At 42.3% G+C, this 16,918-nt stretch overlaps 1 protein-coding gene across 4 annotated transcripts in view; it reads left to right on the top strand.

The window, feature by feature from the left end:
* The window catches only part of ERG (ETS transcription factor ERG), a 280,293-nt gene that overhangs the window by 29,263 nt on the left and 234,112 nt on the right, over positions 1 to 16,918 (top strand). Inside the window, exon 1 of one of the 4 annotated variants that reach the window (XM_082393014.1) lies at positions 3,460 to 3,474. The exons of the other annotated variants lie outside the window; for them this stretch is intronic. The gene's annotated coding sequence lies outside the window, so the exon portion shown is untranslated. Of the gene's footprint in view, positions 1 to 3,459; positions 3,475 to 16,918 lie in introns of those variants that run through there. 4 annotated transcript variants of the gene reach the window in all.

Below are 16,918 nucleotides of genomic sequence, written 5' to 3' on the forward strand. Positions count from 1 at the left end.
GTTTTTGTATACATTCAGCCAGTCTGTGTCTTTTGGTTGGAGCATTTAATCCATTTACATTTAAGGTAATTATCGATATGTATGTTTCTATTACCATTTTCTTAATTGTTTTGCGTTTCTTATTGTAGGTCTTTTCCTTCTCTTGTGTTTCCTGCCTAGGGAAGTTCCTTCAACATTTGTTGTAAAGCTGTTTTGGCGGTGCTGAATTCTGTTAGCTTTTGCTTGTCTGTAAAGGTTTTAGTTTCTCCGTCGAATCTGAATGAGATCCTTGCTGGGTAGAGTAATCTTGGTTGTAGTTTCTTCCCTTTAATCATGTTAAATATGTCCTGCCACTCCCTTCTGGCTTGCAGAGATTCTGCTGAATGATCAGCTGTTAACCTTATGGGGATTCCCTTGTATGTTATTTGTTGCTTTTCCCTTGCTGCTTTTAATATTTGTTCTTTGTATTTAATTTGTGATAGTTTGATTAATATGTGTCTTCGTGCATTTCTCCTTGGATTTATCCTGTATGGGACTCTCTGTGCTTCCTGGGCTTGATTGACTATTTCCTTTCCCATATTAGGGAAGTTTTCAACTATAATCTCTTCAAATATTTTCTCAGTCCCTTTTTTTTCTCTTCTTCTTCTGGGACCCCTTGAATTCAAATGTTGGTGCGTTTAATGTTGTCCCAGAGGTTTCTGAGACTGTCTTCAATTCTTTTCATTTTTTTTTCTTTATTCTGCTCTGTGGTAGTTAGTTCCACTATTTTATCTTCCAGGTCACTTATCCGTTTTTCTGCCTCAGTTGTTCTGCTATTGATTCCTTGTAGAGAATTTTCAATTTCATTTATTGTGTTGTTCATCATTGTTTGTTTGCTCTTTAGTTCTTCTAGGTCCTTGTTAAAAGTTTCTTTTATTTTCTCCATTCTATTTCTAAGATTTTGGATCATTGTTATTATCATTACTCTGAATTGTTTTTCAGGTAGGCTGCCTATTTCCTGTTAATTTGTTTGGTGTGGTGGGTTTTTACCTTGCTCCTCATGTGCTGTGTGTTTCTCTGTCTTCTCATTTTGCTTAACTTACTGAGTTTGGGGGTCTTCTTTTCACAGGCTGCAGGTTCGTATTTCCCGTTGTTTTTGGTGTCTGCCCCCAGTGGGTAAGGTTGGGTCAGTGGGTTGTGTAGGCTTCTCAGTGGAGAGGACTGGTGCTCGTGTTCTGTTGGATGAGACTGGAGCTTGTCATTCTCGTGGGCAGGACCGCGTCTGGTGATGCGTTTTGGCGTGTCTGTGAACTTATTGTGATTTTAGGCAGCCTCTCTGCTAATGGGTGGGGTTGTGTTCCTGTCTTGCTATTTGTTTGGCATGGGGTGTCCAGCACTGTAGCTTGCTGGTTGTCGAGTGGAGCTGGGTCTTAGCGTTGAGATGGAGATTGGAGATCTCTGTGAGAGCTTTCACTGTTTGATATGGCATGGGGCCAGAAGGTCTCTGGTGGACCAGTGTCCTGAACTCGGCTCTCCCACTTCAGAGGCTCAGGACTGACACCTGGCCGGAGCCCCAAGACCCTGTCAGCCACTCGGATCAGAAGAAAAGGGAGAAAAAAGAAAAGAAAGAAAGAAAGAAAAAAATTATTAAAAATAAAAAAGTAATTTAAAAAAAATGAAAAAAAAAACCAAACCAAAAAACAAATCCACCAATGATAACAAGCACTAAAAACTATACCAGAAAAAACCAAAAAAACAAAAAAACCCCTAACAGACAGAACCCTAGGACAAATGGTAAAAGCAAAGGTATACAGACAAAATCACACAAAGAAGCATACACATACACACTCACAAAAAGAGAAAAAGGAAAACATATATTTATTAAAAAAAAATTAAGAGAGCAGCCAAATCAATAAACAAATCTACCAATCATAATAAGGTCTAAATACTAAACTAAAATAAAAATAAAACCAGAAACAAATTAGATGCAGAAAGCAAACCCCAATTCTGCAGTTGCTCCCAAAATCCACCTCAATTTTGGGATGATTCGTTGTCTATTCAGGTATTCCACAGATGCAGGTACAACAAGTTGATTGTGGAGATTTAATCCACTGCTTCTGAGGCTGCTGGGAGAGATTTCCCTTTCTCTTCTTTGTTCGCACAGCTCCTGGGGTTCAGCTTTGGATCTGGCCCCGCCTCTGCGTGTAGGTCGCCTGAGGGTGTCTGTTCTTCGCTCACACAGGACGGGGTTAAAGGAGCAGCTGATTCGGGGGCTCTGGCTCACTCAGGCCGGGGGGAGGGAGGGGTACGGATGCGGGGCGAGCCTGCGGCGGCCGAGGCCGGCGTGACGTTGCAGCAGCCTGAGGCGCGCAGTGCGTTCTCCCGGGGAAGTTGTCCCTGGATCACGGGACCCTGGATGTGGCGGGCTGCACCGGCTGCCGGGAGGGGCGGTGTGGAGATTGACCTGTGCTCGCACACAGGCTTCTTGGTGGCGGCAGCAGCAGCCCCAGTGTCTCACGCCTGTCTCTGGGGTCCGCGCTGATAGCCGCGGCTCGCGCCCGTCTCTGGAGCTCATTTAGGCGGTGCTCTGAATCCCCTCCCCTCGCGTACCCTGAAACAGTGGCCTCTTGCCTCTTAGGCAGATCCAGACTTTCTCCTGGACTCCCTCCTGGCTAGCTGTGGCGCACCAGCCCCCTTCAGGCTGTGTTCACGTAGCCAACCCCAGTCCTCTCCCTGGGATCTGACCTCCGAAGCCCAAGCCTCAGCTCCCGGCCCTCACCCGTCCCAACCAGTGAGCAGACAAGCCTCTCGGGCTGGTGGGTGCTGGTCGGCACCGATCCTCTGTGCGGGAATCTCTCTGCTTAGCCCTCTGCACCCCTGTTGCTGTGCTCTCCTCCATGGCTCTGAAGCCTCCTCCCCGCCACCCCCCGTCTCTGCCAGTGAAGGGGCTTCCTAGTGTGTGGAAACTTCCTCCTTCACAGCTCCCTCCCCGCAGTGCAGGTCTCATCCCTATTCTTTTGTCTCTGTTTTTCCTTTTCTCTTTTTGCCCTACCCAGGTATGCGGGGAGTTTCTTGCCTTTTGGGAAGTCTGAGGTCTTCTGTCAGTGTTCGGTAGGTGTTCTGTAGGCGTTGTTCCACAGTAGATATATTTTTGATGTATTTGTGGGAAGGAAGGTGATCTCCTCGTCTTACTCCTCCGCCATCTTGAAGGTCCCCAATCCTCCTTTTAAATTGAGAAACTGAAACTTGGAGATATTAAGTCACTTCCTATGGACACCTAATTAGTAGTGCAGGGTCTTTTCCAAATTGTGGGTTCTTTCCACTACACCATGGTATCCTTCTAAAAATTGAGTCAAGTAAAGACTATTTTTAACATTCAAGTTTTGATTGCAGTAAGAAATCCAAATGGCTGTTTCTTCAACTTCTTTTTTCTGTTCTTTTTTTCAAAAAAATTTATTTATTTATTTTTGGCTGCATTGGGTCTTCGTTGCTGCGCGTGGGCTTTCTCTAGTTGCGGTGAGCAGGGGCTACTCTTCGTTGTGGTGCGCGGGCTTCCCATTGTGGTGGCTTCTCTTGTTGCAGACCACGGGCTGTAGACAGGCAGGCTCCAGTAGTTGTGGCTCGCGGGCTCTAGAGCACAGCCTCAGTAGTTGTGGCGCATGAGCTTAGTTCCTCCATGGCATGTGGGATCTTCCCAGACCAGGGCTCGAACCCGTGTCACCTGCATTGGCAGGTGGATTCTTAACCACTGTGCCACCAGGGAAGCCCCAAATGGTTGTTTCTTAAACTCTCAATCAAGTGTTTCTTCATTCAGTCAGGTTCCGTTTGCCAATTTGCAGGTAGGTCATATCCTTTTGTGAGCTTCAACAGAAAGGCAGGCATATATGCAATGACACACACACAGACATGAAGGCATAGACATGCCTATGTGGCTTTCAGAAGACTGGGAAGGCAAAACATTTGAGATGCTTTTTACACTGACTAGAAAACTCAGAGAGGCTGGTGCCTGAGTAGAAGGATCTTCATCTAGATCTTCACTTAGAGTAGATCATCACGGGCAGTACCAGCTTTGGATCCCAGGTCTACCTCCTATTATGTAACATTTCACAACATTTTTCTCCTCTGTGGCTTTATTTCCCTTCTCATTTAAAGTCTCTTATAACTTAAGAGTCCATGATTCTTGTATGTAAACTATAATGGGTGTTTGCCCTTTCCTTTTTGATTGTTGTCTTATTATTTAATAAATGATTTTGAATAAATATTTGCTTCCTTCTAAGTAGGACAAATACTCATATGGCACTCACCCATCCCTCCAAACATGGGCCCCAGTATTTCAGGTAGAATCTTCCCCCCTTAGGCCATTGGAATGGGAGAGGAACACTTTGGATAACATCCTGCAGAACTGCAGCAGTGGGCCAAGGTGGGAGATGAGATATTGGACGGGTTTATAGGAGCCAAAGTACATTCTGCCTTCGATAATCCCCTTCGAAATGAAAAAATGGTTCTCTCAAGTTTTTATATTTCCAGCTTTCATCTGCTCCTCACCCACAGGTGCTTCATTCCTTGGCGTGAGCAAATACCTTCAGGGAAGAGGAACCAGATGTCTCTTTTAATTTTCTTTTTCTTTTTTTTTTTAGCTAAGGAGGTCTCTGTTCAAATAAAATTGTACACAAAAGCCCAGTCAGTAAAACCTCCCCCAAAAGAGTGGAACTCTTTCGGTGGAAGTCAGTCCCCTCTTGCCCCTCCCTATCCTCCCATCCCCACTGTACCCAGCCCCTCTTTTCCACTGGAGACCAGTATCAAAACTGCTGGCTGGTCTGTTCTGTTCACTTCTTGTGTCAGAAAATAGACACCCGTCAAAGTCAGTTGCCCAACTTTGCAGAACTAGTGATTGGCAAAGTGGGGACCCTGCCCAGTATCTTATTTCCTGCATCTCATTCCACCCTTAGTCCTGCTGGGGTCAACCACGTTTGAACATGTGTGGTAATAGCCAGAGGGGATCTCTGTCACTGTGACCACAAACATCTACGGCTCAGCCTTCACCTATACAGTTGACCTTACCTAAACACAGAAAGTTATTGCAAAGTTGTGTGTTGTCACACTGCATTTTATACTCAATAATTGTGCTTTAAAAATATCACATTGAATTCTTTTGTAATAGTTTTTGTGTTTTAGAGATGAGAACATTTTTTTTCCCCTTAAAGGAAGACAGGCCTGTGAAGTTTCATGAGTTTTTCATTTCTTTAATTACTTACTATTTACTTATCTCTGAATCTATTAAATTTTTTCCATCTCAGTGTAGTTTTTTGTTTGTTTTTAAGTGTGGTACATTTGTTATAATTGATGAACCAATACTGATACATTATTATTAACTAAAGTCCATTGTTTACATTAGGGTTCATTCTTCGTGTTGTACTTTCTATGGATTTTAACTAACGCCTAATGCTATATAGTCACCTTTACTGTACCATACTGAATAGTTTTACTGTCCTAAAAATCCCCCGTGTTCCACCAATTCATCCCTTCGAACCTATGATGAACACTGACTTCTTTACTGTCTCAATATTTTGCCTTTTCCAGAATGTCATATAGTTGGAGTCACACAGTACTGTGATTTTGAGGGGGCTTCTTTTTCTTAGTAATATGCATTTAAGGCTCCCCCACATCTTCCTGTGGCTCGCTAGCTCATTTCTTTTCATAGCCAAATAATATTCCACAATATGGATGTACCACAGCTGGTTTATCCATTCACCTATTGAAGGGCATCTCGGTTACTTCCAAGTTGTAGCAGTCACTTTCATGATTGCTTTCAAAGCTGGCATGGAATTTGTGAGGGCAGGATGCTACCTGCAGAGGCACCGCTGTGCTGTTGTAATTTACATGGAGATGCTAATAATGGATGGTCAGTATGCGCCCATGTGAAGAGACGTGGTTATATTTGATACAATAAATGTCACAGACTCAGTATAGGTCTACGTCATTTTAGGTCTCCTCTCAGGTTGTCATGTGGAATGAGTAGTGAGGCTTTTCTAAGCATTGTATCTTGAGGTCACTCTGAATGCACCGGCATTCTCTCCGCTCAGTGTGCTTTAAAACTGGATTTCATAGAGTTTCTGGTTGGAGGAGAGGTAGATTGTTACCATCACTACATCTATTTAGAACCTAGTGTAGAAGTTTCTTCTCCACGTTCTTAATGCTCATATTGCCTCTGCCTGCATAGCCCCAGGGATGGGGACCTCACTCCCTCACTAAATAGCCCTTTCCACTGCAAGATAGCTGTTTATCGGTATGTGTTTCCTTTGAGTGACCTCAGATTTTCTCCTTCATCCTGTCTACTTCTGCCTTCTAGGATAACACAGTAAAGTGGCTGTTTTTGCTCATGATTGGTACTGTTAACACCTAGCGCAGTACCTGATTCTTAAAAATCTTACAATAAATATTTACCAAAATAATCTCAAAACTGAACAAGTGAATGTGTGAACATTTGACTGACCTTCATATATTTCAAATGAGTATTTCCTTAAACTTCTCTTTTTCAGATAAAACACAACTAATTTTTAAACTCCTATTTCATATAATACATTTTTTAGAGCTATCATATATTAGTTTTATTTTTCTGGATATATTATTTTTTAATCAATGTTCTTCTTAGAAATTCATGTCCAGAATGGTCCCTAAGAAATCTGGGACCATTATATTTTGTGATCTGGGCTTTATGCTTCTAACTGTGTTAGCTCCGGGGCAACCCCATCATACTGCCTTTGAAAACAACCATGTCTCTTTTTGATCAACTGCTGCAAGCTCATAGTAAATAGCAAGGCTCTCAAAAAGTCTAAGCAAAGAGAATAACCCAAACTTAAGACTGCATCTTACGAAATTGAATAATTGGCGGTTGATTTTTTCCTTAAAAAATTCATATTATACTTTTTATTGTTATCCTAAAATGAATAATTTTAACATAGAATGTGTAAAGCTTCTAAAACAATTAGCCATAGAGGGCAATACATGATATGGAAAACCGAGAAGATGAAAAGAAGTAAGAAAACAAAAGCCCAAACTAGTAAAAAGACACCAAACCAAACCTAAAATAATTCACACACGTTGATGTAGTGTGGAACAAAATATGTGGATTCATTGATGAAGATGACATTTACAAAACATTCACTCTGTACCAGGCGGTGTTCTGTGCTTTACATGTATGAACTGGCTTAATCCATATGACAGCATGTTTTTAATAATTTTTTTGTCCATGTGGTAAAAAGCACATAATATAAAATTGACTGTTTTAACCATTTTTAAGTGTACAGTCAGTAGTGTTAAGTATATTCACATTGTTTCAAAGCAGATCTGTAGAACTATTTCATCTTGCATATGTAAAATTCTGTCCCCATTAAACACTAATTCCCCATCCTCGTTCCCTCCCATCCCTGGTAACCACCATTATACTACATATTTGACTACTTTAGGTACCTCATATAAGTGGAATCATACAGTATTTGTCCTTCTGTGACTGGCTTATTTCACCAAGCCTAGTGTCCCCAAGGTTCATCCATGTTATAGCATGTAACAGAATTTCCTTCTTTTTTAAGGCTGAATAATGTTTCATTATATGTATATACCACATTTTCTTTATGCGTGCATCTGTTGATGGACACTTGGGTTGTTTCCACCTCTTGGCCAGTAAAAAAAAGGCTGCTATAAACATGAGTGTGCAAATATCTTTTCAAGACTCTGCTTTCAGTTCTTTTGATTAAATACCCAGAGGTGGAATTACTGGATCGTATGGTTATTTTATGTTTAATTTTTTGAGAAACCTCCATTCTATTTTCCATAGCAGTTGTACCATTTTACAGTCCCACCTTCAGTGTGCAAGGGTTCCAATTTCTCCATATCCTGGTCAACACATGTTCTTTTCTTTTTCATATTAGTCATCCTAATGGGTATGTAGTGGTATCTCATTGTGGTTTTGATTTGCATTTTTCTAATGATTAGTGATACTGAGCATCTTTTCATGTGTGTGATGGCCATTTGTGTGTAGGGAGTCAACTTTTACTATACCCATTTTAGGGATAAGAAAATGGAGGCAACAAAGGTTAGTCAGCTTGTTCAAAGTCATATAGATAGTAGATTATGGAATCAGAATTTGAATCTGGACAGTCAGGCAGAGTCTTACTTTCATCCACTGTGTTATATCCCTCCCTATGAGGGGAGAATGCCACTCTTTCAAGTAATTTTTTCTCACACTTATCCTTATATTGGGCTCATGGCTGGATTTTGAGCAAGAGGAGAAGTAGGAGAGAGTTCTTCTTTCCTTCCTCCCTCCCTCCCTTCCTTTCTTTCAACAAATAACTACTTGTACCCACCTGGGTCAGCTGCTATATGAGGGGAGACTCCTTGGAGAACGGAAAGGTTGCCAGGACAGAATCTTTTCCTATTATCAGGGAGGTGACGCACACACTGGAGAGATTAGTTGGGTGTCCGTATAATTTTTCTTCCAAACTTGAAGTGAAAGAAGACACAATGAATAATTATATTGACAACAGGCCAAACTAGAACTGTCTTGGACGAACTAGAATGTGTGATTCCCTTAGAGATGACATATGAAAAGCTGTAATATGAGATGGATAATAAATGCTAAAAAATAAAAGGGAGGATTTAAAGTGTTCTAAAACTCAAGAGATGACTTTCTGTAGGGGTGATGCTGATGGAGGGATGATTCAAGCAGAAGCCATTTAAGCTGGCTTCCTCAGCCAAGCACACCTTCTAGAACTGTCTACGGGATTTTGTTTGCAAGCCTGGGTCTGAAGTGCTTCCTGACTTGAGTCGGTGGCAGGAGACAGGTAATGCCAGGAGGGCTGAGTTGGGATAAGGGCTGTGGCTGCCAGAACAGGGGTATGGGGGCTTTATACCTCTATGTACAGATAGATCTCTTCCAAAACAGGGGGCGAGAAAGGCATGGGAATCAGGTGTGCATACGCAGTCACACAGAGTTGTTGTAGTATTACTGAGGATTACATGGATTTTGTCCAAAGGAAAGGAAAGTAGTAAGAGGAAGGTCAAAATTGGGACGACGCCATCCCTTAAAAAGGATGAGAAGGCTATAAAAGTCTTCCCAGGCTGTTAGCTATTTCGCCTCTGCTGAAAGTGACATATATAGCAGCAACAGAATGTTAGGTTACCACTAAAAGCAAAATTTCCCCCCATGTGCTTTAAAGAGACGAGACATGTGGGCGTTTAGTGTTTCTGATTCTTCCTGATGCCATTTGTTTTTGAAACCAAACTTTCTATGACTCATAAGAACTCTCATCCTCTCTCTTAACTGTGTGAATATGTGAAACCCTGTACTTGGCCTCTGAAATTTTCAACCAAAGACAGCCTTCATGGGAAACAAAGTGTAGGGGAGGGGGCGTTTTGAAGGTGCTGAATCTTTTTCCTTGAGGGCAGGAGGCATTCAGAGTTGAGGGAGGTGGGTGCCCTGGAAACGGCAAGTGTTTGTTACCCACCTGAAATGTCATGAATGTGCCAGTGGGTGCTTCCTGGTCTCTGCCAAAGCTGAACACAGCCCAGGTCATAAGGGCTTTTCTTTGTATTCAGTTATTCCAGGTGTTTGAAATTCTACAAAATGGATGGGGTGAGGCATTAGGAAAGTAACTCTTTATCTTCATCTTTTTGTTTAAAATTTTTTCTTATTTTCTTTCTTTTTTCCTCCCTCCCTCCCTTCCCTCCATACCTTTTTCTTGCTTTCTTTTGCTTTTTTTTCTTTCTTTCTTTAATTGCTTCTCAATTTAGCTGTACTTATTCCTTGGAGTACATGGTGAATAACAACTTCTGTATTGCATATCCCTATAAGTTTCCAGATTCCTTGTATGTTGCCAAGTGAGCTTACCAAAGAAGAAAGTACTCACTTGGTCACAGCTATGTCTTAAAGCTACCCCTTTCTGCGTTGTGATCCTAGGAAATCTTGAAGATTTGCAGCTTTGTGCCAAAAAACATTTGCAAGGTGATTTTCAACTTATGCAGAGATGGCTTGTGTTCTGTCAGTCCTCATCCTTCCCTTCTTCCTCAGTAACAGAACTCCTGAATGTTAGCTGAGAAGGTCGGTGCCTGGAACAAAGACTACATTTCCCAGCTTCCTTTGCAGCTGAGTGCAGCCATGTGACTATGTTCTGGCCAGCAGGATGTGAGCAGAAGGGCTGCAGGCAACTTCTAGGAAGTTGACCTTCCAGGTAGAGTCTTTAAAGGAAGAGGTATGCCCTTCTCCTTTCCTTTCCCCATTCTACTTGCTAGATTGCTGATGTGATGACTGGAGTTGGAGCAGCCATCTTGTTACAAGAAGTAAGCTGTGTGTTGAGGTAGTAGAACGTCAAAACAGAAGGAGTTGGGTCTGTGATAAATCATAGCAGTCTTTATCTAACTATTTTGATATGATTTAAGCCACCATTAAAAAAATTATATTCTGGTGAAATATAACAAAATTTACCATTGTAGCCATTTGTAAGTGTGCAGTTCAGTGGTATGAAGTATATTCACAATATTGTGTAACCATCACCACTGTCCATTTCTAGAGCTTATTCATCATCACAAATGGAAACTCTGTTTGCTAACCCATCTCTGTTTGGAAACCCATTAAGCTAACTCCCTGTCTTAGCTCAGGCTTCTATAAGAAAATTGTAGTATGGATGGCTTAAATAACATATATTTCTTACAGTTCTGGGGTCTGGGAAGTCCAAGATCAGGGTGCCAGCATGGTCATGTTCTGGTGAGAGCCCTCTTCCTGCTTGCAGACAACTGCCTTCTTGCTGTGTCCTCACATGGCAGAAACAGAGAGAAGCAAACTTTCTCTTGTCTCTTCTTATAAGGGCACTAATCCAATCATGAAGGCTCCCCTTCATGACCTAATTACCTCCAAAAGGCTCCATCTCCAAATATCATCATATTGGCAGTTAGGGAATTGGCATATTGGCAGTTAGGTGAATTTTAGGGGAGCACAAACATTAAGTCCATAATATGCCCCATTCCTCTATTCCCCTAGCCCTTAGTAACTTCTATTCTGCTTACTGTCTTTATGAATTTGACTACTTTAGGGACCTTATATAGGTGGAATCATATAGTATTTTTGTCTTTTGGTGTCTGGCCTATTTCACTCAGCATAATATCTTCAAGGTTCATCCATATTGTATCATGTTTCAGAATTTCATTCCCTTTTAAGGCTGAATAATATGGAATTTTGTTTATCCATTCATCTGTTGATGGACATTTGGGTCCTTTCTATCTGTTGGCTGCTGTGAGTAGTGCTGCTGTGAACATTGGCATGCAAGTGTCTGATTCTGTGCTCTCAATTCTTTTGTGTATATACGCAGAAGTGAAATTAATGGGTCACGTGGTAATTTTATGCTTAACATTTTGGGAAACTGCCATACACTCTTCCACAGTGGCTGCACCATTTTGTATTCCCATTGGTAATGCCCAGAGGTTCCAATTTCTCCACATTCTCACCAACACTAGTTACTGTCTGTTATTTTGATAGTAGCCATCCTAACGGCTGTGAAGTGGTATCTCATCGTGGTTTGGATTTGCATTTCATTAATGATTGATGGTGTTGAACACCTCTTCGTGTGCTTATTGGCCATCTGCCTATCTTCCTTGGAGAACTGTCTGTTCAAGCCCTTTGCCCATTTTTAAATTAGGTTGCTTGTTTTGAAAAGCTACCATTTTTAAAAGTCAATGTTAATCTCTTAAATCACAGAGCCATAGATGAAGCTAATGGAATATTGAATTCAGATATCCAGCTTATTCTCAATTTTCCTGAGACTCTGTGACAATGAAAGTTTCAAAATGTGCCCAGTATCTTGTTTGTCCATATTCACTTGAGGGGCTCATATAGGAAGGATGTAAAGAATGTAATAATGAACAGAAAAGATATGTTTGACATGTGTAAGTGTGTCTGGTGCAAAATGGATTCTTTATACTAGCAAATGTAACTATAGAAGAAAATGAGGGTTGCAGGGTAAGTATCAACTGACAATAAATACAATGATAAAAAGAAGTCAATGTTATCTCTGTTGCTTACAACTAAAATGAATCCTAACTAATACACTTGTCTGTTGCTTTGACTGTGATGTGAACCTCCCGGTGGAGGAGGTCCTAGGGTCCTGGTGTACCAGTCCTGGAAGTCAGTTATAATCGCCTCTGGTCTATGGCAGAGAGAGTGGCTGATTGGTCTCAGGTTCCCTGCTTAGAGCTTGAGCAGGGATGGGGGGGCTTAGGTTTCCTACCTCCTATTCTGAGGGTTTACCTGTCACTGTCTCCCACTGGAGAGGTCTACAAGCAGGCATCTCTGAGCTTTCTATATTCCTGTCCAGGGGCTGCAGGATGCTGTGATTGTGAACTCAAGCATGGGAAACTTTGCTACTGAATTGTAAATGTTGTCTACCTAAAAACAGGTCATTACTTAGCATTAATAATAATAGTGATAGTAATAACCACAATAATAATAATGATAATATTAATTAGTTTAGGATACTTTAGTAGAAGGGGGACACTTTGGAGGACGCTAGTCATTTATAAGCAAAAGCTGTGTATCACTGCTCTCTTTATCTTTTGATAAAAGAGAAAAGTTAATAATACAGATGTCATGAACAGTGATTGTTTATGAGAAATTGTGTAAAAGTGCTCGACCTAGCCTGGTTGGCTCTGTGGATAACAGGGGTTATTCTGAGAGCTTGGAGCATGTGGACGGAAGAGGTGGGAGGTTTGATGGGAAGGAAATTAGAGGTGCTGTGCCCCCCCCCCCCGGGAGGGCCCCACTTCCACGGGAAACAAGACCCTGGGAAGGAGGTGGCCAGGTAGACTCTTGAGCTGCCCAACTGTCAGACTGTGCTGCGTTCTCAGTTATTCTGCTATAGATACATCCTGGAATGAATGCTCTAACGCTTTGCTTGGCCCAGTAGCTAGGGGTGGGGTGTTGTGTGTTTAACTGACTCTTCCTCATCCGCATCCGAAGGTCATCACATTCATACTGGTTGTGTTTGTGGTTCTGGGTGACGTGTGGGGTCCATCAGTGATAGACAGCTCACGTGATCCCTTAGACAGGCAAAGCTCTTAAAGATGTTTTTAAATGGCTGAACTCATGTCACCCTCTTATGACTCTGTGGTCTTTAGTTCTTAATGGCATGAGTGGAATTCAGTGTAGAAAAAGATGATAAATACAGAGAAGCAAAAGGAAGAAAAAAACTCTCTGTAATGTCCCTGTAGAGTTATCCACTGTTACTATTTTGTTTTATATAGTTCCAGACTCTTTTATGCATGGTTATATAAAGATACACGTTGAAAAAACACTGCATCCCTTCTTTGCCTAGGAGTATTATGATATTTAAAAATACTGAGGAGGGACTTCCCTGGTGGCGCAGTAGTTAAGAATCCACCTGCCAATGCAGGGGACACGGGTTCGATCCCTGGTCCAGGAAGATCCCACATGCTGCGGAGCAACTAAGCCCGTGCGCCACAACTACTGAGCCTGCGCTCTAAAGCCCGTGAGCCACAACTACTGAGCCCGCGTGCAACAACTACTGAAGCCTGCGTGCCTAGAGCCTGTGCTCTGCAACAAGAGAAGCCGCCACAATGAGAAGCCTGCACACTGCAATGAAGCGTAGCCCCCACTCACCGCAACTAGAGAAAGCCCGTGCGTAGCAACGAAGACCCAACTCAGCCAAAAATAAATAAATGTTCCTTTTTACAAAAAAGTAAAAATACTGAGGAGATCAGATGAATAAGCAAGTCTGTCTAGTTCACATCTTTAAAAAGCTGGGAAAATACTGGTTTCTTAGAGACTAACACTGGAGTTCATTTCTGCTCGTCTTCCATAATATCATGTGAGGAAGACAGAAATATTGAATGTACTGCATTAGCTTTCAGGTCCTATGTCACTAAGTGTGTTATGCAGCTGACACTTTTTTTCCTTGTAGCACTAGACTTTCTCTAGAAAGGAGGCAGTTGTTGAGTTTATATTCAAGTGTATGCACCTTAAGCTGGGCAACTATTTCATGCTAGATCCCTGGAATTGTAGCTATGCTCTCTGTCCTGTCTTGAAAACATTGAGTTAGGATATCATTGCGAAGTGGTATTTGATCTACCTATTTGTTTTTTTTTTTTGTCACAGATTCACCTAACATTCCCAAAAAGACTCCTCTGATGCAGTTTTACATGGATGTCTGGACAATTTTTTTGTTTTTGTTTGTTCTTAGTTTTTGCAACCCAAGTCCCTCTTCACTAGAAGTCTTCAAAAGCATTCATTTTATATATGAAATATTGAACACCTGCTTCTGTTGCTTTTCAATGAATGCTGTTTCTTGCAAATATTTTTTTTGTTTTGTTTTGAGCTTTAAAAACAATGTTTTGAATGTAAAATGCTGCTTAAGTTTTGATAGTTTCATTGTTTCGTTTGCCAGTGCATCTTTCCAAATGACATACAGTGTTTTTAGCACTTCTTCTTACTGACTATGGCTATGTAGCTGAATTTGATTGCTCTGTGAGGGGTCATACCATTATCCCATAGCTGGCCAGTGGTGCAGCTGAGAGTCAAACCCAGGTTGTTACACGAGGATGGAGGGAGACAAGTGCTCTAGAAGGACCCATGGAAGTGCGGTTTCACCAAGACTGTCCGGGGGTCAAGGATGGCTTCTCAGAAGAGCCAGTGCGTGCACTGGGTCTAAAGGCAAACACAAGTTAGCTGGATTGAGTAGGGAGGAAGTTTCCAGGAGGCATATGCAAAAGCATGCCACCTAGTGCTTATGCGTTCTGGTGACAGTCAGCGGTTCACCGAGGCCGGACCATCCGATGGACGGTGAGGAATGGCCAGAGGTGACCCAAAAGGTAGGAGTGAGGTCGTCTAAGTCGCATGGTCGGCTCAGCTCAGAGCTTTACCCTAAGGCTTCAAATGCAGCCTGAAGGATGAAGAAAGCTGAGATTGTTTAATAAGTAGTTTCTCTCTTCAAAATGAAAAGCATCTCAAGAATGTTTTTATTTGCTATGTGATAACAACAACTCTGAGAGCTTTAAAACTTCTTTTGTAAAAAATTTGCTGGGGAAGAAATGGCTCCCTTGGATTATGTTTTAGTGAAGATAGAGCCAGGATGTCCTTTAAGAAATCTAATGACTGAATGTTACGAATTGCCTTGTTTCCTTATGGAAGGTTTCTTGTGTGTCACAGGCAAGGGGCCCAAATGCATAGATTCATTTCAAGTTCAATTCCTCCCAGGTAGGTGATCATCTCTGCCTTTGTCAGAGGTGTTCTGTCCGTGCAGAGCAACACATGTGCTTCTTCTCTTTAGGGAGCAACACATCTGAGTCTAGGACTTTCATTTTCTGCTACAGTGATGTGTAAAACAAGCTAACACGTGTAAAAGCTCTGTTGCACTGTGATACTGCAAAACATGCTGTTATAGTTCAGGTGACAAAACCCCCAGACACTACCCGACAGGTGAAGAGATAAATGAAATCATATTTTGAGCATGACAAATAGTTCAGAGATAATGTGTAAAGATCTTACATTTGGCTGGTCTTCTCTAAGTTTGAATCTAATCTGCGCTGCAAGAAAAATGAATCAGTGTTTTCATTTGCTTTCTGTTTACTTCATGCAGACTGTGTGTGCGTGCGTGCGTGTGTGTGTGTGTGTGTGTGTGTGTGTGTGTGTGTGTTAGCTATTTGATATTGAAAGAGACCTAAGAAACCTTTCATTCAGGAATGGCAGAGTCTCATTTTCCTAGATGTCAGCCAGCCTTCGATCTCCTCCATTGATTTGGCTGAGAACGCAAAGAGGAATGCTCTTTGGTGAGTTGTATTGACCTGTGGAGAGTGAAAAGCCCAGATTGTGGTCAAAATGAGGGCATATCCAGTGCCCCTCCTGAATGGAAGGCTCGTGACAGGTTGTGTCCTGGCACAGTGGATGGCGGCACCTGAGGTGGTGGCGACTGTGGGGTGTGCCCACTCTTCTTCCCTGTGGCTTGGCATACCTGGGGCTGCACCTGAGCAGTGTGGGCATGACCCAGAGTCCCACAGGTGCTGGGTCAGGCTGCATTATACAGCAGTCGCTTGCTTGTTTACCCAGAGGTTCAAGGCAGTCTCTGCCCTCTGTCAATTTCCCAGTCTTTTGCACTCAGTGAGTAGACTGGATGTCAACCCACTAAGGCCAAGATTGTCTTGTGTTCGTCTTTGTATGTAAGCAACTCTGCTGGCTCATAAATCTTGTAGTTTGTTGAAATGAGCTACCACAATGGCTCATATCAGAACCTTTCTTCAGGGCAGGTTTTCCCTGTGGGAAAGGCACTGGTAGGAAGTGGGATGGAGAACACCTAAGGGAAGTCTGGAAGTTCTGATGGTAAACGTGGACCATTTCATCGTCTGGCCTTGGGCTGACCTTGCACAGCTCCCTGGATCACTCTCAGGCTTGGGGCCCTGGCATCTTTGAGGTAGACTTACTCTGCTTTTTGGGAAGTATCTACTGGTGGTGATAATTTTCATTTATGTATTAGTTAGCTTTTGCTGCAGTAACAAACAGTCCTAAAACTCTCAGTGGCTTATAACAACAGATATTTATTTCTTACTTGGAAGACTACAGGTCAGAGGTGGCTCTGTTGGGCTCTTTCTGGGTCCCGGGTGGAAGGGGCAGAAGCTGACGGGTGAGCAGGGTCCTGTGATTCCTCTCAGAGTTGCCTCCTGGAAGGGGTGCACTTTCACTTTTGCCTACATTTATTGGTCAGAACCAAATGCATGGGCAAGACCAAAATTAATGAGGAGGTGAGTGCCCTGTGCCCATAGGAAGGCCAGGGTAAGTCACAGACAGCGAGTGGGGCTGCATTATTCTCTTACAGGAGGGACAGAGCTACGAGTTGGAACAATAATCCACAATAATCTGCCATAATTCCTTTTTCACAGAAGGGGTTAGTCTGTTACTCTCTGAGTG

The sequence above is a fragment of the Balaenoptera borealis genome (genome assembly GCF_965194805.1).
Source record: "Balaenoptera borealis genome assembly, chromosome: 5".
NCBI classification, from domain to species: Eukaryota; Metazoa; Chordata; class Mammalia; order Artiodactyla; family Balaenopteridae; genus Balaenoptera; species Balaenoptera borealis.